This window comes from Gracilinanus agilis, chromosome 1, assembly GCF_016433145.1.
Source record: "Gracilinanus agilis isolate LMUSP501 chromosome 1, AgileGrace, whole genome shotgun sequence".
In the NCBI taxonomy this organism is placed as follows: domain Eukaryota; kingdom Metazoa; phylum Chordata; class Mammalia; order Didelphimorphia; family Didelphidae; genus Gracilinanus; species Gracilinanus agilis.
The window spans coordinates 329,896,690-329,923,815 of record NC_058130.1 but is presented as its reverse complement, the minus strand read 5'-3'; the positions used below and the strand labels follow the sequence as shown (position 1 = coordinate 329,923,815).

Below are 27,126 nucleotides of genomic sequence, written 5' to 3'. Positions count from 1 at the left end.
GTCACTGTAATTTTTTTTTTAGACTCCTACCTTCCATCTTAGAATCAATAATGTGTATTGGTTCTAAGGCAGAAGAATGGTAAGGGCTAGGCATTGGGGGTTAGTGATTTGTCCAGGGTCACACAGTGAGGAAATAGCTGAGGCTAGATTTGGACCCATTATCTCTTGTCCTGGGCCTGGTTCTGAAGTAAGTGACTCAATATATAACTAATAAAAGTGGGGAAAAGTGGGATACCACAACAGTTAATGGTAAAATGGGATTGGGGTGTCAGGTGAGTTAACTGACTAAAGGGAATTGGAAAGGGCAAATAATAAATAAACACAGGTAACAATACTTAGCTGGGGATAACTGGGTCAACAGAAACTGAATAAAACCAGGGAAAACAGCTTGAATACACATTGGGTTCAATGTGTCAACTTAGGTATCTGGGTAAGGGTATATAAGGCAGGATTGTGATAACTGAACTGTTTAATGAATAAGTGGGATGGGGAATGAAGGGGATTAGGTAAACTAACTCTAGGATCTATAAATCTCCACTCACGGGTAAAGGGATGGAACAAACTACAGTCTAAAATCTATCAACAGACTGCTAAGAACAAGGTCTGTCTGGTAACAGGGGATCTCACAAAGATGTCCAGTGATGATGTCTTCAAAAGTTGGTACAAGAGACAGGAAAACACCACAAGTTAATCCAATTTGTGAAGAGAGGGAGATGGGATGATCTTTGTGTCCACCACAAAAGACAAATCCACTTCTCAACCTTTCTGCTTCACTGGGAAGCTTGATAGAAGATGTTACACAGTCCAAGATCCAGGGAAACAGCTTCAGAGATGATATGTCTGACCAAATCCACCATTAGACCAGGTTCAAACTGTCAGTGTCCCTGTGCCCACTCTCAAGGTTCTAAATTCCCTTGCCAGTCAAGTCTGCTCTCCAAAAACTAAGACCTATATTTCCCTACAACAGTTCTCAATCTCCTGAACCATCTGGCTGCCACCTGGTCCAAGTCTTAAAAGAAGCTAGGTATTCTACAAGGTGGAGGTTAAGAGGAAGAACATTCAAGACATGGAGAATAACCAGTAGGACAGTATAACTGAATCAATTGTGAAATATGTAACTAATAAAGATTAGTTGGTTGGTGATTGAGTGGTATAATGGTTAAGAGGGGTTAGATGATTTCTAGGTTCTTGATGTAATAGTCCTTTGGGCCAGTTATTCAAAATCCTTTAGATCTGGGAAAGGATTCAAGGAGAGACTGACAAGGTAACAATAATATGTTAAACAGGGTTTTTTATATAAATGGGACAGGGAAGGGAAGGGAGTGGGATGATCTAACTGGGGTAGAACTAAATCCCTACCACCAAGGTCCACCAGGTTTCCAATAGATGATTCTACACTGATCTCTACCTCAAGTTCCCCCAACCAGAATCCATCCCCTTTGGTAGTATTTTCCAGGGAAAGCTGGAAAGTATACAGGTCCACTAGGTCAGTAGGGAGATCTCTCAACTGTTGTCTTCAAGATCTGACAGGAGTCCAGTAGAGTCTCAGCAACATAAAATCCAAAAGGAAGAGGAGTAAGGATCTGACTACCCGGTCCACCTGTGTAGCTTACCAAATTCAACCTCTTCCTAGCCAGTGAAAAGCTTGATGGATAATCCACTCAGACAGGGTTTCCCAGAGAGAACCAGTACCTCCAGAGAGTAAGTCCAGGCACTAACTGTAACCAGAAAGTCACTGACCCCCCAGAGTTCTGGAATTTTTCTCTCTCCTTCTGCCTGGCACTTTCTACTTTCCCTAATTTCACTATAACAGTTGGAAAGGTAAGAAGAGGTCAAATTGTGAAGGGCTTTACCTACTGTATAATATTTGATCCTGAAGGCTATATGAAAATACAGGAATATATTGATTTAAAAAGAAAAATTACTCTGGCATTACTATGGAGAATAGATTGGAGAAAGGGAGATACTTAAAGCAATGAGACCAATAGGAAGGATATCACAGTCATCTAAGAGAGAGTGATAAGCATCTGAACTGAAGTGGTAGTTGTATGAGTGGACATATGGGGACATGTGGGAGAGATATTATCCAGAAAGAAAAGACAATATCTGGCAACTGTTGGGGGATTTGGGGCAAGACAGAGAGGGTAGATAGGGACTTCCTGAACCTGGGTGACAAAGAGAGGGTGCTCCAGGGGTAAAATACTGAAATCTGTTTTGAATATGAGTTTGAATTGCCTATAGGACATCTAGATTGAAATATCTAATAGGCAAGTTGATGGTGTTGTAATGAAACTCAGGAGAGAGACTAGGATTTTAAAAATAAATCTGAGAATCATCTGAATAGAAATGATTATTGAATTGAGGATAGCTGAGATCAAATGAGACAGTATAGAAAAGGGAAAAAAAAGGCCTAGCATAGATACCACAAGAGGGGTCATATGTAATAACTGGCTATCTCATGAAAGCTGCAGAGAGGTCAAGAAATCTGAAGTTTAAGAAGAGGTCATTAGATTTGGAATTTAATCAGTCACTGTTAAAGTATAACTTAATTCCATCCTTAATATGGTTTTGATTATCTTTTGTTTTTACATCACTTACATTATTGGATATATCCTTATTTACTCCTGTGCCTTCAGAACCATACTTTTATAAATAATTTTTAAAAGGGGGAAAAAAAAAGACAATGCAGCTAAACTGATTATTTGAACCTTAGTCCCTCTCTGGAAAGAAGAGAAATACTTTTTTGTGTCTTCTTTGAGTATAAACTTGGGTTCACTTGTATTCGTTCACTTTTTTTTGTGTTTAAAGATAGTGTCTCTTCTCTCCTTCTGGTTCTGCTTTTTCTTTCCCTAGCAATTATTTCACAAAGCTCTTACCAGGATGTTTTTTTCTTTTCAATTACTGGTCCTAATTGCACTATTGTATTACATTACATTGATTTACCACAAGTGTTTAATACATTTCCCTGTTGGATATTTAGATTACTTCCAGTTTTTTTGTAATTACTTATAATACTAATATGAACATCTTTGAACATATAGTTCTCTCATTTTGATACTTCTTAAGACGATACACTTAAAAAACCTTATTCATCCTCCCTCTATTTTTTGTCTCAGGATTTTGTTCCTATATTTTCCAGAGCCTGGTCCTTCCCTTCTTGAATTTCACAGAGGTTTCTGGATGAAAAGTTATACTGTAGATATTTTACCATCCTGTAATACAGTCTAAGTTGGGAAAAACAAACTTAAGCCATTAGGCAGGCATTAATTCCTCCAGTTTATTAAGGTTCTGTAGTACTGATGCACATCTAGCCAACAGGGACTAGATAGGCAGAAATAAGAAGGAAGTACAGTAATATCATCAGACATCCTAATAGGAAATACAATACATGGATTATATTTTGTGATATTCTGGGATTAATAATTAATATTACTGTGCCAGAAACATAAATATACATGATTAGTTTTTGGCTCCTTAGTATGAGTAATATTTGTGACTAAGAGTATGACATATTTTGGCTTTTACAAAATGCTTTTTATCTAGTTAAAATGTCATAATATTGGGATTTTTTTTCATGGTTATTGAGGCTATTGGATAAAGTATTTGGAAAGTTTAGTTTTCTCCTTGTTTTTGCCATTATTTTTGGAATGACAGACAGAAAGTCATTTAATTTCTGCTCCCTGAGGTTTCTCATGTGTAAAATAATCTTTGTTCATTGCATGTCATGAATTAATACCTATAGATTAAATATTTGAAAGGACCATAAATCTATCTGTACATTTTATCCATGGACCCTCCCCTTCCCCCCAGTGTCACTCCCTCAACCTTCTATCACTCTTGAAGTTTGCTGTCCCCAGAAGGTTGGTTGTTAGTTATTCCCTGGGTACCTAGGAGTACCTTAAGGACCTTGGTTTCTAGTGCTGTTGCTTATAAGCCCCTACTGGTGTGCTTCCCATGAACAATCCTCAGCAGCCTCAGTTTACTTCTCAAAGCTACATTTTGATGGTGAAAAGCTGAACAAATTGTGTTATATGATGGCAATGGAATACTATTATGCTATAAGGAATGATGAACTGCTTGATTTCTATAAGAACTAGAACAACCTACACAAATTGATGTAGAATGAAATAAGCAGAACCAGGAGAACATTGTACACAGTAACTGAAACATTGTGGGACCATCAAATATGGGTAATGTAGTTTTAACTCACAACCAATAGGAAAAGGCTTAAGGAATTATGGGTAATGTAGTTTTAAAGAGGGTACAAGGTATTTTCATCTTTACAATATAATTGACCATATCAACAAGCAAACCAACAAAAACCACATGATTATCTCAATAGATGCTGAAAAAGCCTTTGACAAAATATAACACTCATTCCTACTGAAAACACTAGAAAGTTTAGGCATAGAAGGGCCTTTCCTAAAAATAATAAATGGTATATATATAAAACCATCAACAAACATCATCTGCAATGGGGATAAATTAGAAGCCTTCCAAATAAGATCAGGAGTGAAACAAGGATGTGCATTGTCACCTCTATTATATTTAATATTGTACTAGAAACACTAGCAGTAGCAATTGGAGAAGAAAAAGAAATTGAAGCTATTAAAATATGCAATGAGGAGACTAAGCTATCATTCTTTGCAGATGATATGATGGCTTACTTAAAAAATCCTAGAGAATCAACTAAAAAGTTAGTGGAAATAATCAACAGCTTTAGCAAAATTGCAGGATACAAAATAAATGCACATAAGTCATCAGCATTTCTATATATTTCCAACACATCACAGCAGCAAGAGGTAGAAAGATAAATACCATTTAAAATCACCCTAGACAATATAAAATACTTAGAAATCTATCTGCCAAGACAAGCACAGGAATTATACGAACACAACTACAAAATCCTTTCCACACAATTAAAACTAGATCTAAACAATTGGAAAAACATTGAGTGCTCATGGGTAGGATGAGCTAACATAATAAAAATGACCGTCCTACCCAAATCAATTTACCTATTAAACTACCAAAAAACTGTTTTACTGAATTAGAAAAAATTATAACAGTTCATTTGGAAGAACAAAAGACCAAGAATATTAAGGGAAATAATGAAAAAAAATATGAAGGAATGTGGCCTAGCAGAACCAGATCTTAAACTGTACTATAAAGCAGTAGTCATCAAAATAATATGGTACTGGTGAAGAGACAGAAGGGAGGATCAGTGGAATAGACTAGGGGTAATCAACCTCAGCAAGGCAGTCTATGATAAACCCAAAGAACCCAGCTTTGGGGACAAAACCCCATTATTTGACAAAAACTGCTGGGAAAATTGGAAAACAATATGGGAGAGATTAGGTTTAGATCAACATCTCATACCCTATACCAAGATAAACTCAGAATGGGTAAATGACTTGAATATAAAGAAGGAAACGATAGGTAAATTGAGTGAGCACAGAATAGTATACTTGTCAGATCTATGGGAAGGGAAAGATTTTAAAACCAAGCAAGAGTTAGAAAAAAATCACAAAATATAAAATAAATAATTTTGACTACATTAAACTAAAAAGTTTTTAAAAAGACAAAAATCAATGCTACCAAAATCAGAAGGGAAACAACAAATTGGGAAAAAATCTTTATAACAAAAAACTCTGACAGGGGTCTAATTACTCAAATATACAAGGAGCTAAATCAATTGTACAAAAAATCAAGCCATCTCCCAATTGATACATGGGCAAGGGACATGAATAAGCAATTCTCAGATAAAGAAATCAAAACTATCAATAAGCACATGAGAAAGTGTTCTAATTCTCTAAATAATTAGATAAATGCAAATCAAAACAACTCTTGAGGTATCACCTCACACCTAGCAGATTGGCTAAAATGACAAGAGAGAGTAATGAATGCTGATGGGAATGTGGCAAAATTGGGACATTAATGCATTGCTGGTAGAGTTGTGGACTGATCCAACCATTCTGGCTGGTAATTTGGAACTATGCTCAAAGGGCTATAAAAAAAAATGCCTGCCCTTGATGCAGCCATACCATTGTTGGGTTTGTACCCCAAAGAGATCATAAATAAACAGACCTGTATGAAAATATTTATAGCTGCGCTTTTTGTGGCAAAGAACTAGAAAAGGAGAGTATGTCCTTCAATTGGGGAATGGCTGAACAAATTGTGGTATATGCTGGTGATGGAATACTATTGTGCTCAAAGGAATAATAAACTAGAGGAATTCCATGTGAACTGGAATGACCTCCAGGAACTGATGCAGAGTGAAAGGAGTAGATCCAGGAGAACATTGTACACAGAGACTGATACACTGTGGTACAATCGAACATAATGGACTTCTCTACTAGCAACAATGCAAGGATCCAGAACAAGGCTGAGGGACTTATGAGAAAGAAAACAAGCCACATTCAGAGGAATTACTATGGGAGTAGAAAAACAGAAGAAAAACAACTGCTTGAACACATGGGCTGATGGGGATCTTATTGGGGATGTGGACACTAAACAATAACTCTAGTCCCAATATCAGTAATATGGAATTAGGTCTTGATCAATGTTATACATGTAAAACCCAGTGGAATTGTGTGTCGGCTAAGGGGGATGAGGGGGACTTGAGGGAGATGGAAAGAACATGAAATATGTAACTAGGGGAAAATACTCAAAATAAAAATTAAAAAAAAAACAATAATGTAAATCAAACTACTGTTCTTCATTCCAAAGTCTCTGAGAATTGCTTGAGCCTATGAGAGGTTATGTGTCAGGGCCTCAATAACTTCATACCTGTATATTGGAAGTGGCATGGCCTAGATGAGATAGAGTGTTAGATATGGAGTTCACATCAGAAACTTAACACAGGTTGTGTGATAATACAAGACTCAATTTCCTCACCTATAAAATGAGAAGGTTGAGTTAATGGCATTTAAGATCAGTTATAGTTCAAAATCTATAATCCTATACACATTACATGTAGATAACTAGACTCTAGATGAAAATATATGAAGTTTCATCATATATATTAAACTAGACTAATTCATAGTGATTTCACTATGAGTATAAGTAAGTTTTCTGTTTGCAAACTCATTTCCTTCTTTTTCCTTCCCTACAATAGTCAGAATTACCTATATTTTATATTGTAATATATGTTATATATATGTACATATAAATGAATTATAATGTATTCATTTCTTTTTCTTTAAACCCTTACCTTCCGTCTTAGAATCAATACTTGGTATTGGTTCCAAGGCAGAAGAGTGGTAAGAGCTAGGCAGTGGGGGTTAAGTGACTTGCCAAGGGTCACACAGCTAGGAAGTGTCTGAGGCCAGATTTGAACCCAGGATCTCCTGTCTCTGGACCTGGCTCTCAATCCACTGTGCCACCCAGCTGCTTCCTAATGTATTCATTTCTGAATCATAATATTATAAGCCATTATAAAATAATAGCAAACATAGATGTATTACAACTTTGAACTTACATTCAAACTTGTAATCTTAAATTTCATAAATATTTCATAATATAATAAAGACATTTTATTGTTTGTTCTATAAAAGGCAATTTAATGATAGTGGTAGAGATTCTACTATGCTGACATTATTGATACATGAAGGCATGCTTTGTGATCACTGTAGAATTTTGGCTTCCATTTGAGACAGTATTGATATATAGAAAACTATATCTATTTTGAAAGTTATTTCTGCATAGATCTAGACATTTTAAAAATTATATACCTTTGTGTCATATCACTAATGGCTTTAATTACATGTAGAAAAAATTAAGTTTCTCACAATTATTTTTATCCTCAGTATCATAAGGGAACTTTTAATAATATAAATTAATTTCATCCCAAAGAAATAACTGCATCCTATGTAATTCAGAATTTGAAAACACAGTTTGTCTCATTAATTTACATTTTTTTTTAAATTTGTGCAAAACAATAAATATTAGACATTCAGGATAAAAGGCCATCTTTTGATTTGAATCCCTAGCCTTGTGTGTGTTTTTATGTTATAGTAAACAGATCAAATTAAAGGTGATGAACTATATTCATTATAAACAGTATATGCAAAATTCAGAGTGCCCTTAGGATGAAAGGAACTATCCACAAATTACCCACAAAAATGCAGACTGGGTATTTGGTACTTGAACAAATTAGTCTAAAATGACTGCCAGAGGCTGGATGAAGACTTTCTCATCAATATTCAGTACCACTTCCTTGAATGGAAAGCAGGAGTAGATATGAGACAGCTGATGCCTGTTGTGAGGCTCTGACACAGAGGCGAGAACAAAGGAGTTTGTTTGATTTGCTATTTTCTAGACTATCTAGTAATAAAGGGATTTTAGCTTGTGAGAGGCAAAAGATTTCTCAGAATGTGTCACCTATGAGTGCTGAATCATGACAAATCCTTCTTCAGATACTTACTAATTGGGTGTGCATTGGCAAATTTCTTAATGCCAGTCAGTCAGTTGATAAGCATTTATTAAGTGCTTATTATGTGCCAAATATTTTTCTAAGTGCTGGGGTATCGCAATGCAAACTCAGTCCCTTCCCTCAGGGAATTCACATTCTAATGAAGGAGTCAATGTGAACCTCACAGAATGGAGAAGAAGTAGTATGTGCCAGAAACAGCAAGTAGGCTATTGTAGCTAGACTATTGTGCACAGATGGGAATAGAGTAAGAAAAGGGAAGGATGTGAAGGGATTTAAAATCCAAACAGAGGATTTTATATTTGATCCTGGAGACAATAGGGAACAATTGGAGTTTATTGGGTGAGTATGGTGGGGGTGACATGTTCAGATATGTACTTTGGAATCACTTTGGAATCTGTCTGGAGGATGGATTGTGACTGGGGAGGATAATGGCAACAGGAAACCAAGCAGCAGCTAAACAGTAGTCTGGGCATAAGGTGATGAGGGCCTACAACAGGGTGGCAACCTTGTGAACAAAGAGAAAGGGAAGTAGAAGAATAATGTTGTGAAGGTAGAAACGACAAGCCTTGGCAACAAATTGAGGATTCAGGGTAAGTGTAAATGATCATTCAGGCATGATTATCAAAGTTGTGAACCTAGATGACTAGCAAGATGCTTGGTGCCTGTCCTTCATAATGGTATTGGAAAAGAGGAGTTTTGTGGACAAGACAATGAGTTCTTTCTGTTTTAGACTTTTGAAGCTTAAGATATCTAGTTTGATTATGTCCAAAAGGCAGTTGGTATTGAGGGAATACAACCCAGGAAAGAGGCTTAGATCGAATGTGTAGATCTGGAAATCAGTAATGATAGTTGAATCAAGCAAGAGAATATAGAAAAAGAAAAGAGAGATCCTAAGGGGAAATCCACCAATAGTGGGCATGACCTGGGTGAAGATCTAGCAAAGAAAATTAAGAAAGAACGATTATACAAAGAGAACAAGAAAAGAATAGTATTACAAAGTTGGAAGAAAAAATTATCAAGGAGAAAAAGGTAATCAGTAGTGACAAGAGGCCACAGAGGTCAAGAATGAGGACTGAGAAAAGATTGTTAGATCTGATAATTAAGAATTCATTAGTATTTTGGCAAGATGAGTTTTAGTTTCTGAACAATGAAATTGGAAGACATATTATAGACTGTTTAGAAGCAAATGAGAAGAGAAGGTTGTAAGCTCTAAGTATAGTTGACTCTTACAGAGTTTAGCCTCAGAGAGTAGAGATATATGATGACAACTTGTGGTGACTATTATTAGATCAAGTGATTTTTTTTTTGTTTTTGTTTTTAAAATATGAAAGAGATCTCCAATTGACAAATGGTCAGGGGACATGAATAGGCAGTTTTCACATGAAGAAATCAAAACAGTGTTCTAAATCTCTCTTGATTAGAGAAATGCATATATAAACAACTCTGAGGTACAACCTTATACCTACCAGACTGGCTAATATGGCAACCAAGGAAAATGATAAGTGTTGGAGGGGATAAGGCAAAATTTGGACACAAATACACTGCTGGTGGGGCAGCTGAGTGGCTCAGTGGATTGAGAGCCAGGCCTAGAGACTGGAGGTCCTAGGTTCAAGTCCGGCCTCGGACACTTCCAGCTGTGTGTCCTTGGGCAAGTCACTTGACCCCCATTGCCTACCCTTACCACTCCTGGGCCAAGGACGGTTCCTAGCCTGGATGAAAAAGGAGGAGGGTTGGGCGTGGGGCTAGCAACCCCACCCTGTAAAAACTACACTGCTAAAGAAACTGCAACCTAAAGTAGGGGCAGCTGGGCTAGCTCAGTGGATTGAGAGCCAGGCCTAGAAACGAAAAAGGTCCTAGGTTCAAGTCCGGGCTCAGACACTTCCCAGCTGGGTGACCCTGAGCGACTATGTGTCCCATTGCCTACTGGTTGTGGCCCTATGCTCCTTGAATGGAGTCCCAGGATAAAAAAACAAAAAACAAAAAAAAAAAAACACTGCTGGTAGAGTTGTGCATTGATCCAAGCATTCTGGAAAGCAATTTAGAAATATGTGCAAAGGGATTTAAAAGAATGCTTGCCCTTTGATCCAGCCATGCCACTGCTGGTTTGTACCCCAAAGAGATAATAAGGAAAAATACTTGTACAAAAATATTTATAGCCTCTCTCTTTGTGGTGGCAAAAAATTGGAAAATGAGGGAGTGTCCCTTGATTGGGGAATGGCTGAATAAATTGTAGTATCTAATGGTGATGGAATACTGATGCTAAAAGGAATAAAGAGCTGGAGGAATTCCATGTGAAAGGGAAAGACCTCCAGAAATTGATGCAGAACAAAAAGAGCAGATCCAGGAGAACATTGTACAGAAAGACTGATCTACTATGGCACGATTGAACATAATGGACTTCTCTACTAGCAGCAATGCAATGATCCAGGACATTTCTGAGGAACTTATGAGAAAGAATACTATCCACATCCAGAGAAAGAAATATGGGAACAGAAACACAGAAGAAAAACATATGATTGATCACATAGTACAATGGGGATATGATTCAGGTTTTGATGTTAAAGGATCACTCTACTGCAGATATGAATAACATGGAAATAGGTTTTGAACAATGATATATTAATAACCCAGTAGAATTTCTTGTCAGCTCCAGGAGTGGGGAGAGAAGAAGAGTAGGAAAAAGCATTAATCATGAATCATGGAACCATGGAAAAATATTCTAAATAAAAAATATGAAGGAGATATGAATATGTTTATAAAGCAACAGGGAAGAAATCAGCAGCTAGAGTAGGGATGATGGAACAAGTTGCTTGAGAAAAGGGGATGAAATAGCATCAAGATTTCATGTAGAGAGATTTGCCTTGGCAAGAAGAATGGCCAGGTGAGACAAGTGAGACATGGGTGAAGGAGAAGATAATGGAAAAAAGATGTTCGAGTGATTAGCAATGTCTAGAAATTAAGAACATTCTTGTTAGATGGAATCAATGCTTTTTGTCAAGTATGAGAATTAAAGTATATGTTGACGAAGTTTGGAAGATCTTAATGAGGTCTTCACAGAATTTCTCTACTTCTTATCCTTTGTATCAGATGTAGGTACATAGGCTGCATCTGTCTTCAAGGTTTTCTTTGCTTCATCTCCTCATGAGCACCGTAAGGAGAGATGAGGAAGTGTCTCTTGAAATTATTCCTATTTACTTTGAAAACAATAAAAACTGTCTCTAGCAACTTATTTATCTTACTTTCCAAATAAAGCTTGCAATCTATCTTTCTGTTTAACTACAATTTTCTTATATTTTTTTTTTGGTTTTACTTTTTATCAAGACTGTAATTAATAATGTGATACATTTTCTCTCTTGTCATGAAAATTCATTGTTTAGTTATTGAAGAGAGATCTTACATTTAGAGTAGCAAGAGCTAAATAAATATTCATAAATTGTCTAAAAATTGTGATTCTTAGCGCCTTTTGCCCCCTTTGCTGCTTTTCTGCTATTTTTACTGTACATAAGATTGGGGAACATTTGGAACTTTATTTTATCTTATGGGTTTCATTATGCAGATAGTCCACTTAGTCACTTACTCTGCTCTTGAAGATCCTTGCCACACTTACCAAGGCTTGGTTCAGAGGGCAAATGGTATGTGTTCTGGTGGTCATTCAATTCAATATTATACATTTATTATACAAAATATACATTTATTAGCCACTGTGCCAGGCATGATGCTAAGCACTAGGGAAATAAATAATAAAAAGAAAAACAGTCTCTGGTTTCAAGAAATTTACCATCTGAAAGGGGAAGGCAATACCCAAAAACAAGATGGAAAGCAGGGAGGTGTGGTATAGTGAGGAGGGGAATACTAAGTAGTATCTTGTTCCATCTTATTCAGTGGAGTTGAAATCAAGCAGATCAGCAGATGGAAATTAGGGTGAGCTAAAAAGTCCAAATTTGTCCTTGAAGGTGAGTATTACATGTCTCATTTTCCCCATTTTACATAAAGAAGACTGGCTAAGTGACTTATAACTTTTAGAGGTGAAATTTTCACCCAACTCTGCTGATCAAATTTTCCTTTTCCCATGAGATTCTGCCTCACATAGCCAGATCTATCAAGCTTGCACTCCAGTGGCATAGCATTCAAAAACCTAGAGCAGCAATGGGCAAACTTTTTAAAGATGGAGCCAAAGGAAAGGAAATGCTCATCTGTCAGTCTTTTTCTAAGGCAACTCTTTTGAAGTTTCATTGTATTATATCCTACTCATTGTATTCATCAGATTAGGAATAATGTCCCACTGCCAGATAGAACATTTCAGTGGGCCCCGCATCTGACCTGCTGGCCTTAGTTTGTCCATCACTGGCCTAGAGCCACCCCCACCTTGGGATGATACATTGGAATAGTAATCTTATTGAGAACTAGCAAGAATAAGAAATAATTCATTTTAATCTTTTTTATTTCATTTTAAACTTTTCTTTATCTTTACAGATCATAAGTAGTTTATATTTTCTGAAATAGAAATCTAATTCTAAAATAAATTCTTACCACCACTTTTTTCAAAATTATAAAGATAAAACTTATCTTAAGATATAAAAGAATAATATTTCCCTGATTTTAGGATTAGCTTTCAAATAAGAATTTCATATTAAAAAGTACTGTTTCTAGGTATCAGGAACAACTATGACTTCGTTAAGTCATAGTATATATTATCATATAGCTCCAAAGCAGCCATTTGACATCACAGGAGTATAGTCAACTTTCTTCAGCAACCATGAACTTAAGAACTACATATACATTTTATGTTCACATCTTCAAAGGGCAAAATATCATGTAATGTTCTCATGAAAAATACACTGTCATGTGACATAATTATAAATCAGTGTACTTTATGGAAATTTTAGTATTTAAATTAAATGAATGCCTTGCCTAATAAGGTATTTTTGCCTTGTACATACATACAAATCAACTTTAAGTTATGAAGTAGAAATGTTGGCAGTTACAATAAATGATTCCAAATTGCTATACCTTTTGAATTATCATTTATTTTTTAAATATTTTCTTTTCCCTTTTCCATGCTGTCAAATTGTTAATCATTTAATGCTGTGATTAGTGTGACTGTTTATAGCACCATTCATTTTCCATGCCCTATTCCCCTTAAATTTGTTATCTTTAATTTGTTATGGTCTTGAAAACTAGATGGCCAAGTTTGTTAGAATTATCTGAGACATAACTTGTAAATAAGCTTTGCATATGAAGGCTTCAAAGACTTGTAAATTGGGTACAGGAGCATTAGTGCAGGAACTCTGTCCTATTTCTGAATGTATAGATTTTTTTTTTATCTGATCTGATCTGATTTGATCCAATTCTTAATCACATTTCAAGTAGGCAAAGATACCAGTTAGTTGAGTTCCTGCTTTTTTTTTTTTTTAACACCCTTAGCTTCTGTCTTAGAATCAATAGTGAATTTTGCTTCCAAGGCAGAAGAGTGCTAAGTAATTTGCCCATGGTCACAGTATCTTAGGCCAGATTTGAACCCAGGATCTCCCATCTCCACATACAATTTTTATAGAAGGGAAAAAAATGTACTTTAATGGCATTTATGTCATTGTTCTTGTTCAGTTGTTTCAGTTATATTAGACCCTTCATGATTATATTTGAAGTTTTCTTGGCACAGATACTGGAATGGTTTGCCATTTTCTTCTCCAGTTTATTTTACAAATGAGAAAAATCAGGCAAACAGGATTAAGCAACTTGTCTAGTCACATAGCTAGTAAGTATCTGAAGGCCAGATTTGAGCTCACGAAGATGAGTCTTTCCGACTCTAGGCCTGGCTCTCTATCCGCTCTACCACCTAGCTGCCTGATGGCATTTATATTGCCTTTTAAATTATCATTAGTTTTACTCCTTTGGTTTTTCCTGATAATTTCAAGTACTGGGTTTCACTTTTTTCCTTTTCTGAAAGATTTTCTTTGAATATAGACAACATAGTAAAACTACATAGGATATTTTGTGATAATGCCTTTAGTTGTAACAGTTTTCTACAAATTGAATGAGGTTGATACCCATTAAATTATAACTAGAAAAGGAGACCTTGAAAACTCATATAGTTCTATTTGTAAGCAGGATTCCATTATGTGGAGACAGATTCAGTTCTACTTTTAAAGACCTCAAGAGATGTCTTCTACATTCTTTGGTAACTCATTCCATTGTTTCACATCTGTCACTGTCAGAAAATTCTTCCTTCTTTCTTTTCAATCTGAATACTACATGCTTTATTTACTGTACATTTCTTCATCTGTCCTCAAAGTATGGATCAGCTAGTCCTCTTTTGTGAGAGACCTTTTCATAGGGTTAAGTGTTTATTACTCCAGTTTATTCTACCTTTTTTATATCGTCACTGAACTCTCCTCAAACTTTTAAGCTTTTAAGTCTCCAGTTCATTTTATGAAATTTGATCAGACAAAATTATTATGTCACCACATATCTTATACTTTTCTCTGTGTCTCAGCATTTGATTTCTTTTGTTCAAAATAAATGACGTAGTACTGGGTAGTAGTGATCTCATTATTCACTATAATATGAGCATTTTATGTATCGTAGTTTCCAAAATGCTGCTTAACATTTTGTTTATTTTGTTTCCCCTGACTACATCTATAACCCTGACTTTTCAATAGTGAATTTCATTTATGTTTATACAGATATCTTTATGACTATCCAATTTTCCATGATTGTTTCAAAACCGTTTTGCTATTTCTAAGGTTCTGGCCATCCCTGTCCCAATCTGGCTGAAGGAATATACTATAAAGTCACTGATATTATGAATATAATTAATTTTAAATATCATAAATATCATTAGAGCTGAGACTGCTATCTTATTATCTTGTAAGATTTCAGTGGACTACAATCTGAGTCCACTTAATAGTTGTACAATTAGTGTTTTTTAAGTTTAAGTAAATTACCTTTCAAGTATGGCAATTCAGTTTCATGCAACAAGTATTTATTAAATAGCCTATATGTGCAAAGCACTATGATGTTCACTGCGATATAGAAGTAAAAAAAAAATTAAAAACAGTTCTGCTTACAAGGAGCATCCAATATAATAAGGGAGGGAGAACAAGTTCATAAGTAACATAAGGCATAATATAATAGGAGCAAAGGAGACATTCAGAAAGAAAAGAAAGTCACTCCAATAAGAAAGGATCATCTTCAGTTGGCAGGATTATAGAAGGCTTCATGGAGGGGATGGTAGCTAAGCTTTTGAAGTAAAAGGATTTTCGAATATGTCATTGAGGATTATAAGGGGGGAAAAGGGGTTTTGGTCAAAAATATTAAAAGGTGGTCACCAGAGGATTGAACAATTATCAGTCCTCAAATTAAGAATAATCTCAAGTCAGAATTAACTTTATGGAAGTTTATTTATGATTGAGAAGAGAGAGAGGAAATAATGAAATAAGAATCTAACACAGTAGGTAAATTACTATGATCCTCTAATTAATACAGGTAAATGTAATTAACCCTCAGCCAAGAGTCAGAGGGTCAGAGGCCCGGAGGTGAATGAAAAAAGCTTCATTCATAGAGTCTCTATTAAAGGGAAGTTTCTTAAGAGAAGTTCAGTAAAATTCAGTCTTTAAACTCACCATGTGGAATTGCAAGAAGATATTAAGAGTGGTCTCACCAAGGTCTCAGCATCCCATCCAGCTCTCCTCCACAGACCAGGAAAGCTAGAAGACCCCAGCAGAAGACCTTCACTAGCAGCCTTCTTCTCCAGAAGACCTCTCTCCAGCAGAAGACCTTCTCCTTTTAAAGGGGTCACTTATGCGTCACTTCCTGTGCCTCCCTCCTAGTTTGTGTGTCCAATCATAATAGACACTTCTCTTAGGACTGCCTATGGGGCAGTCAATCAATTCTGATTCGTTACCCACTCTAGCACACATGGGTTACAGATCTCCCAAAACTGGAGATGTTCTCACCTTTGGTGATTAAATCCAAAGATGGACAGTGTAGCCTTAATCTAATTGTCACAGGATATAAAGTATATTACAGGCATGGAGCTGATAGCCTGTTGAGTGTCTGAGGATAAGGATGTATGGTCAAGATTATACTGAGAAGCAACTAGCAGCCCAGTTTGATTGCAATATAAGACATGTTAAAATTGATTATGAAATAAAACTATAAAATTATTTTATATGATGAAAATAGAGAAGTGTGGAAGGTATTAATAACATCTGTTGTGATAAAAAGAAAATTCATTTGTGTGCAGCTTATAGAATATTGTGAATGCCACACTGAAGAGTTTTTTGGTTTTTTTTCCTGAGGAATAAAGAATGGCTGAATGTTTTTGAAACAGAGTTGTTATGTGGTCTAACTTGTACATTCGGGAGGGTATTTTGGCTACTTAGCAAAGGATGAATTAGAAAAAGGAAATTCTGAAAACTGTAAAGAAATTTAGGGGCAATGACATTCCAGGAAGGAGGTGAAGATTGTCTGAACTAGAATGATGGCAATGTGATTCGAGGTAGAGAACATATATAAGAAAATACATAGAGGCAAAATTGGCAGATTTGACATATTTATTAAATAACATATGTGCATAGCACTCTAATGTGCAATGGAATATAGAAATTTTAAAATGCAGTTCTGTGCTCAAGGAACATCCAGTATAATAAAGGAGATGGAATATATTCATAAGTAATATAAGACATAATATAATAGAACAAAGAAAACATCCAGTCAGGAAAAAAAAAACACCTTCTTTCTTAAGAGTGGTAAAAGTCGACCCTGGGCAAGTCACTTGACCCCCATTGCCTACCCTTACCACTCTTCTGCCTTGGAACCAATACACAGGATTGACTCCAAGATGGAAGGTAAGGGTTTAAAAAAAAAAAAAAAGTGGTAAAGATCACAATTGAATGTAAAGGACTTTCCTACTAACAGCAATGCAATGACCCAGACAATTTAGAGGAACTTGTGAGAAAGATCACTATCCGCATCCAGAGAAAGAACTGTGGAAACAGAAATGCAGAAGAAAAATATGTAATTGATCACATAATGCAATAGTGATATGATTGGGGTTTTGATGTTAAAGGATCACGCTACTGCAGACATGAATAACACGGAAATAAGTTTTGAACAATGATACATGTATAACCAGTGGAACTGCTTGTCAAATTTAGGAAGGGAGAGGAAAGAGTTGGGGGTTGGGAAAAGATCATGAATCATCTAACCATGGAAAAAATTATTCTAAATTTTAAAAAAAGAGTGGTAAGGGCCAGCAACTGGAGATTAAATGACTGTGTCCTCTCAACTACAGTCCTGGAACTCTATCCACTGTGCTACCAACCTTCCCCAGAATGTAGTAACTATTAAGATGTGAAGAAAAAAGGGAAAATTACAGATGACACAAAAGGTTTTTAGCCTATGTGATAATTAGGATGATAGTACCATAAATACAAACAAGGAAACTGGGGGGAAGAAGGGCTAACTTAAGGGAGAAAATGATATTATATACTTTTTGGACTCATTGAATAAGTTGCTAGTAGAAGGCCAATTGGAATTATCCTGGAGGATTTTATGGTATAGGACTAGAGCCCAGAATCAGAAATATAGAACTAATAATTATGTTTATAGGAATGATATTTGAAGCTATTAAAGTATATTAGGTGATGATGGAAAGTGAGTGGAAGGAAAAGGTTGAATGGAGAAGAATGATAAGAGAAAATGAAAAATGACAACAGTGATATTAGTAATGTATGCATTTTTAAATCTAAACATGCACTTTAGACACAACTCTCTGAGAGAGAGGTAGGATATAATCATTTCATGCTCTGCCTAAAGATGATGGAGTGATTTCATTGAAGACAAAGTAGCTCCATGTTAATAGTGAAAAAAGTATTAGCATTAGAAGGAAATGGTTAAGGAAAATTAAAAAAAAAAAAAGGCAAGTTGCTCAGTGGATAGACTGTTTGAGGATCTATTAGTCTGATAACTCCATGTAATTCACCTACTCTGTTCTTGTTGTCCAGGTTATTAGTCAACTTCATTGAAAACAAAATAAAAACCATCCTAAAAGAAGTTTGTATCTTGCTTTTAGGTCAGCTGATAGACCTAGAAAGAAATTAGATTATGCATTCCTTTCTTGTAGAGACTCACTGATTTCATCTTTATATTCCTTGAATTTAAAATGTTTTATATGTAGGTGTATATATATATAAGTTTTATCTAATGTTAAATGCTAAGTCTTAATTATATGTAATTCTGAAACAATTTGTTGTTTTCATTTATACAAAAGCTTTATTTTAATTTGGTGTTTCAATAGTTAATTTAAATAGATTAAAGTTCTCTAGATAACTGATTAGTACATGTGATGTTTTCCTTTAAGAATTGTTGAAGTAATCTAAATGAAAATTCTGTTTAGCCATCTGTTATCACATTCAAATTAGATGAATTATTTCCTATGTGAAACATCTCAAAAATATATTTTGTCAGAAAATGTAATAAAATTTGAATTCTTCCTTCTATTTCCACACAGTGCATTTCCAATCAGCATATATTTAATTTACAAGCTGTGAATTAGGAGTTCTTCAATTATTTCAGTACTTTTAAAAAATGATCCTGGTGGGAACTTTTTGCCTGAAAAAAATACATATTTTTATAGCACCTGAGGGGTAATGTGGCATAGTAAGAGCGTTAGGGTCTTGAAGGCTTGGAGACTTGACTGTTTCCCTGGACTGGCCAACACAGGTCACAAGGGGGAGCATAGAATCTAGGACTGGGGCAAAAACTAGAACACCAGATATAAAGAGAGAAAATTTAGTACAATAGAAACTGATATTAAACCTTAACATTTGGGTATCTTAGCCAACAGACTTCATCTCCAGAAATCATCCTCGGATAGGAATTGATCCTTTTAGGAAGTTTGATTCCTAAGTTGTTTATAGAGTTGACAAGTGATGTTTCTGTTACAGAATACCCTTTTGCAAAGCTCACATTAATAACAATATTTTACAGATAAATTTCTTTATCCTAGATTCTGGAGGAAATCCAGAAAGTTTTGGGTTATATTTCCAAGCTCAAGATCCAAACTTCAATTGTGGTAAATTAAGGCTGCAAGCTATAAGTCATCTATTACTTAACTTCACCTTACTTCTCAAAGCATGTTCCTTAACAATTTGATAATTCTCAATTACCAACCTAATAGGTTGTTTGGGGAAATGAAAACTTTTAATTTTATAATTTGCCTCATGTGCTGATTATGGGACTTGTCACAAAAAAGGTAGACAGGGAAACCATTTCCTCACGTCCCAAGGGACATGTAGTGATGGGGCTTCATGCACAGGCCAAAGCTGTCACTGGCTTATGCCATCTCTGTGCCACTTGAATATTAGTATTTTAGATGGTCAGAAGAGGTCCAGTCCAGGTTGAGCCCTAGAATTGCCTCTCTAACAATCAGAGAACATTCTCTGTATCACCATTAGATCCCAGAAGCCTTCTCCTTCCTTAAAAGACAAGTCTTACCCATTACAGCTTAGAGAAATCTGCTAAGCAGCAGTTTAGAAACAATTTTCCATTCCCGCAAACAAGCCTTTCACATCCCTACAAGGCTTATCACTCAGTTATTCTTACATATTTTGGCAATAATTAAAATCTTTCACTTTACTCACGAAACTTGAATTAAGGAACAGGAGTGCTGGATTGAGCAGCTCTATAGTAAATATAAATCAGGGCTGTATTATCTCCTGAAACAGATTTTAGTTTGAACTCTACAACTTACAAATAACTTTAAGTCCTTTAGCAATACTTCGGTATGTGAACAAACTGAATTTCAAAGCATTTACTCTTATTCCTTTCAAACCTCACTTTAAAACAGAATATAATAGAACCTCCAGTTTAGTTTCCTTTTACTTCAAAACATTGCTACATAGCTGATCAAATACCATCAATATTATTCTGATTTACCATTTTTTGTGTCTATTTTGCACTAGAATTCACACTTATTATTTCTTTATCCATTAGAAACTCCATCTTTTAAGAAATACCAAATTCTTAATACCTGTATTATTAAAACCCATGCCTAAATTAACCACTTTAAAAACTTCTTGTATATCATGATTACTTGTTGCTAGTTCTGACAGCACATACATTAAAAGAACATCTCATTTGAAACATCCCAAGTTTAAATTCTAGAATAAGTTCTCAATAACATTACAACTTTTTTTTGTTACCACAATAAATTGCATTGTACCATATCAAAAATCATTAGCAATCCTCAACCCTTAAAATCAATTCTTAAGTGAAAAATGCTTCTAATTGTGGAGTAAAATCTCCCTTTTGTCTTAAGGCTTAATTTTAAGTTGTTACAATAGATGTTATTTTCTTTTTCTGAATTTCTGAACCATATTTTCTTTGTTTTAACTGTATTTTATTCTCTCTAATATCTGCAGTTTCCACTTTTTGTTTTAAATTTATACTCCAATTGTGGTGAATTAGGGAAACATGAATTTTTGCACAATCATTATAGATGTTATAAAGTTGCTATTAGCATCTTGTTCATTTTTTCACTTTACAGAGCTAAGCTGGCAAGTCACACTTGATTGGTCACTGTACCTCTGAGGCTGTTCACATGAGGCTATTCTACATGTTTGTTCTCACCCAGAATACTATTTTTTCTAAACAAATTGCATGTTTTTCCTTAGATCATGAATTTCTTCTCATACATTGCCCATGCTTTTAAAATAATTTTTATATCCTAATAAATTACAATGCTTTCCAGATTTTTATATTCACAATATACTAGATTCTTAATGTATATGTTATTTTTGTATTACCAAAATTTGAAACCCTAATGTTACTTATATTTTTGCCTATTGCTTAATATGATGGTACAGATCTTAGAGTAACAATTTTACATGCTCATATGTTTACCCTAAATTCAGTCCAATAAGCATTTTTGGTAAGTCTGATCATTCAAATCTGTATTTCACACACTGCAAATCCTAATAGATAGCTTTTCAATAAAAGTTTTGTGCATTCTTAAATTTAACAGAAATTCCATTTTTTTAGTAGTCAATGAATTTACACTATACTATCAGTACCTATTCAATTCCTTAGCAAATATATACTCTAATGGGTAGAGAAAGGTCCATGAGTTTGGGGGAAAATGGGCAATGTTTTTAGCTTTTCTTAGCTACTTCCTGCTGAACCGGGGGGGGGGGCATGGATGATTCACTCTCAACATACAATTTTCTCATGGACCAGTCTCTGTCTAAAGGGGTCTAATTTTGAAATGTAAGCCAATTGCATTGTTCTAATAATCTTTAAATTAAATTTTCACTAATATCAGTGTGATTAATGTTAGGTTGAATTCATGGTTGTTTAAAGAATCTTTTTCACTCTTGGTTAAACACTGAGCAAGACTGATGGGGTTTTTTTTGTTTGTTTTTTGTTTTTGTTTTTTGGCTAGCTAGGAAAGTTAAGCTGCACTTCTATACTTCTGTAAACAACTCAGAATCATTGCTTTCTGTCTGAATAAGTTCTTCTTAGATTACATTTTAGAATCTTTTGTAATTTTCATTAGATATATGTCTCAGTACTTAACCTGTTGATAGAATCTGGTGATGGCATCAAATTTGTCCCTTTTTCTGTCTTTTGATTTCTATGTTCCCTTTCTCATGGCCAGTGAGAAATGGAAGGAGAAATGTTTGACAGATTAGTTTGTTTAACTCTTGCCTTAATAAGAGCAGAGAATAAGATTTCTTTTAACCAACTGAATTATCTTAGAGTTTATGACATTCAGAAATTATGATGTTATTTTCTGAATTTCTCTAATGCCTCTGTCTGTCTTCCCCATTCCTCCGGAATGAATGAAGAAGAGAGAGAGATTTATTTTCCCCAACCTGTAACCCTCCCATTGTGGTCACAGACAAGCAACATATAACACACAGACTAATCAAGGACACATTTCCTGGGCACACACTCTGACAAATATAAAACATAAATTATATAAGCTAGATTCTTCTTTTCATCCTGGCAAAAGATCAATTGCTACAATTCATATCCCCATGACTAAAAAATTCTGTGAAAAAAGAATGAGTCAGAAAAGGGTTAACTCTTAAAAAGGAGCTAGTTGACATATGATGAATTTTGTTTCTTAATTACCTTTCTTCCTGCCTCAATAGGTATCCTAAAATAAATACACTTTTGCTTCTTTACTTTTCTATGAAGTGACTCTGTACGCTTTTCCTGGTGTCCTCCTTTTTGTGGATTCACACAGAATTTGAGTCAGGGTGAGAGGTTGCTCAGGGCTCCACCCCCCTTTCCCTGGAGTCCTCTCAAAAGGATCCAGTGCTCTTTACTTTCCCCACACCTGTAGTGCATCCACTACGGGCTTCCTGGGGTTCTGCCAGGAACTCAAACCCTGGACTCCCTGGAATCTAGTTCCGCCAGAGACTCAAACTCTGGACTCCCCCTAATTATTTCCTGGGGGACAGAAGGCCTCCAACCCCCTGAAGTTCCATATCGAAGCTCCCTATCTTTGTCTCCAAGCTTTCAGACAACTTCCTTCTCACCTGTCCTAAACTGATTTGCTTCCTGGCGCTCCTGATCTACTTCCTCGCGGAAGACAGGAAATGTCTAGCTGGTCCAGATTCAGAAACAGGTGATGAATCGGACTTTTGCCTGGGGGCTTGGCTTAGGATGTCCTCTTAAGCCATATGTCCAGCCAGAGTCCGACTTCCTCCCATACACAATCATACAACCAGTCATACTGCACAGACACACAGCTCACCTCTGGAAGTTGTCACGAAATCTGGGAGAGAACTTCCCTTGTCCTGGTAGTCCTTAGTGGGTTGAATCCAGTACCGGATGAGCCCCCACATGTTAGGGTCCGAATGGATTGCCACCCAAGGAGCACATGGAGACAATGCAATCCAAGCAAAGGGAAGTCTTTATTTCTAGTGCGTGTTAGGGGAGCTCAGCAAAGGAGTTCCAGTGATGTATATTCAAAGCAAAGATTATATACGTTTGGGATTCCGGGCTGGTGGTTAAGGGGGGGGTCAAGAGATGGCGGGTAAGGTGGCAGGTAAGGTCCAGGCTGGTGGTTAAGGGGGGGAGGGTCAAGGGATGGTGGGTAAGGTGGCAGATGTTGACAGACTTAGGGGCACCCTATAGTTCTTGAAGTAGCCTTTGTAGTTAATGGTTTTTGGCTGTCTCCCCAAGCATGTAGGGTCTTTATGCTACATTTGGGAGCCTAATAACACCCTATAGTTAGTGACCTTGGATTTCTCTAAGACATCCTGACCTGTTAGTAACTTTAGGTTTCTCGGAGCCATCCTGATCTGGGAGTCCCTAGCTTGTGTTTGCTTGTGGTTGCTTAGTTTCAGTGTCCTAACTTTGGGGTTTCTACAAGAGAAGTCCTCCACGACAGATAGACCTGGGTTCCAGTCCCACTTCTGACATATGACTGTGTAACCCTGAGCAACCACTTAATTTCTCAGTGCCCCAGGCAACTCTGAGAATATAAGTTCTCACTTGCATTCCGAGAGGGAGTTTCCTCACTTTGGAGTTCTTTATACCAGTGAAATCACAAGTCTCTTCTCTATTGCTATTCAATCTATAATATCTATTATACCTAAAGCAATATAATTCTTGAAACACTGTAAGAATTTTGCACTGATATGATGCTTTATACCCAAAGTATAAAGACATGTATGAAGAGGTTAATTAATAACTCTTCCTAGATTCAAGCAGAAACTTCCTATGCTCATGCCCTTTCTTTGAGCTTCAATTCCTTACCTTTCTTGTATAGCCTCCAGATTTTAACCAATAAATAAAATGAGACCATTTCTCTGAGGATAACATCCTTTATTAATGGGGGCATGGAATCCATTAGAAATGATTGGGTCAGTTACCTATAGCTCTGCCTGGAAAGTCCCCAGCAGGAAACTGACAGGCTTCAACAGTGTATCTTCTTTCTGATTGGCCTGACAGTATATCATTTGGACCTCCCCTGGAAGTCCTGATTGGTGAATATTTTAATGAGGAGCAGACGTAGAGATCTCAATTCCTCCCCCATTACTTCATTATAAGGAGAGGAAGGGCTCCTACTCAGGTGAATGGATCCTTACAGTTTCACTTGGGAAATGTACTGACTAACCCTTCTCTAGTATTTTAAGAAGTAGAATGTCAGCTAGTTTGTGAAACCCAGCTTCCTCTAGAAATTTTTCCCTAGAGAAATTTAAGTGGTCTCAATCAGGTTTTTAGAGACTGTTTCCTCAGTTGTAGATCAAGTAACCCCAAGTCTAGATGAAATATCTTCCAAGGTCAAAAGGGATTCTTGCTTCTAAATAAAGAGTAGAGGCTTCCACCCTGTGTTAACAAAAGATGGGGTCCTTGCCCAGTTAAATGCCTTGGGGCCTGGAAGTGATTACCTTACTAAGTTAAGCCCTTGAGAAAGTCCTTGACCCTCAGAGGTAAGATTTTGAGAGAATGAAAGGATTCATATAGATATTGCTAATAAACAATCATCCAACATTAATGTTCCTCACTTGTGATAACCTTCCTTTTCTGTATTTTGCTTGATATACAAATTCATAAAATTGATGTTTATTTGTCTAACACCATGCAACAAACATTTATTTAATTAATGTAAGGTACTGTGCTAGGAACTAGGAGTATAAAGGGAAAATTTGTAAGTCCTTATCCTTATGGAGCTTTCATTCTTTCATAGGATTCATGAACTGTTTCCTTCCAATCATGGCCCCATCTGAAACTCACCTGCCATATCTAGAACATTTCTCAGAGTTTGTTGGTCACAACTAAGATGTTCTAGCCACTCTACCCAGGTCTTTTCTGGTGATAATCTCAGACTATGACCTTTCCTGGTCACCACCCAATTTGGGTCTGTCTCTTGAGCCACATGTCAGTATGACCACATTTGAATGAATTCTCTCCATGAAGTCCCTAAAACTTGTTAACTGTAAACTCTTCTGGGGAATCTCTTGGTTATAATCACCTAAGACTTGCCAACAATAATTCAATACCCTTTCCAGAAGTAGCTGAGTCCCTACCAGTCTCCCCAAAACCTTCTGATCATAATATGGCCCTCAGCATTCCCAGACATCTCAAATTCATACAGCCCTGGGGTCTGCCTGACCCTAACCACCAAGTCTAGCTCCCTCAAATGCTAAATCATATGATTTACAAAATTTCATATGAAATAAACAAGAAATAACTCATCTGAAATGATTTCCAAAAAAAATTCTTTAAGGTAACTGGATTTGAAAATCTCATAATGATGTATATGGAAAATCCATATTAAAAAAAATTTCAGACTCCTACCTTTCACATTGTTAATATTTTCTTTAGCTTGTCCCATGTATCAACATGGAATCTAAGAGAACCCCAAGTTGGTAGCAGTGTGAGGTCTGAAGAACTCACCTTGACCTTGCTTCATGAAAATTTCTCCCAGAGAGAAGTCCTAACTTCTGAAGTTTCAGACTAACAATAAACCTTAAAGTATTTTAAGTGGAGCTAGCAAACAATCAGGTGTTAAGTACCCTTTTTTGTCCTGGTAGTTTCTCCCTTTGTGTCAAAGTCCTTTCTAAGGTAGCCCAGCCCTTGGCTGAATCTTTCCCATTTGTGTCCATTGTAAAGTATCAGTTTCTCCCTGATAATCCTGTCTGGGACTCCTCAAGTCTTTGTAACCATTATAAAGCCAATCAACCAGACTCTTCCATCTGCAGTTCTCCAAGAGATAGATAAGTCCCTCAAATTCTATTTTTCTTCTGAGTTGTCATCTAGTGTGGTGATTTCTCCCAGGGGTTGGTAGCCAGAGCAGCCACAACCCTGGGGCTCTGTGTGGATTTTGAGCTGGTGACTCTGTGTGGAGGCTAAGAAATTGTGCAGAACTCCTCTCCTAATTAAAGATGTGGTTTTTCTGACTCTTTAATAGTTCTGTGTTTTTTCCAATTTAACACACTGAATAAATATAAAGTTATATTTTCTTCATTCACTTAAAATCCTAAATTCTACAAATCTCTTAAAATTCAAATACAATGTTCATTTTGAATAAAGAGATATTTTCCATTATGCCAACATTTGCATATTCCCCTCCCCCATTTTCCCCTCTTTTTACTTGTAGGATGATTTTTTAAATTTTATTTTATTTATGAGATGAATTTCCTGAAAATGCCAAATCTCAACGAAGAACAGTATAAATAGCCAGAAGGCTTTCATGGCACAAAAGAAAGTTATAGTTAAAATACCTGTGTTCCTGTCTAGCCTCAGATATTTTTAGATGTGTAACTGGTCACTTAGCCTCTTAGAGTTTATCTGGTAAATAGGGATTAGCATCTCTATTTTTATCACTGTCTTGGATTATTTTTAACTTGATATATAAATTGTGATATTCTTTGGAGCATATAAGAAAGTCTCTCACAGTGCTCAGGGTCTTTTGGTCTTGACCAGAAGTCCAGCTTTATTAGGAGACCAGCCCTCTCTGAATAAACCTATTTCTTTATGGTTTGGAGATTTTGTTTATCATTTGTATACCTGTGGTTAGAAATTATGCAACGTAGAATGCATTTTGACTTTGAAAACCATACATTATCAATGTTCTGTTGTATTTTTATGTATTTTGTTAAATGTTTTCCAATTACATTTTATTGTGGTTCAAAATGCATTTGGGAATGTGCCAGCATCATTTGGGCCATCTG

The 27,126-nt window shown here is 36.0% G+C and overlaps 1 protein-coding gene across 1 annotated transcript in view; it reads left to right on the top strand.

Annotated features, from left to right (window-relative positions):
• Positions 1-27,126, top strand: part of XRCC4 (X-ray repair cross complementing 4) — a 393,632-nt gene that overhangs the window by 196,677 nt on the left and 169,829 nt on the right. The gene's annotated exons all lie outside the window — the stretch shown is intronic.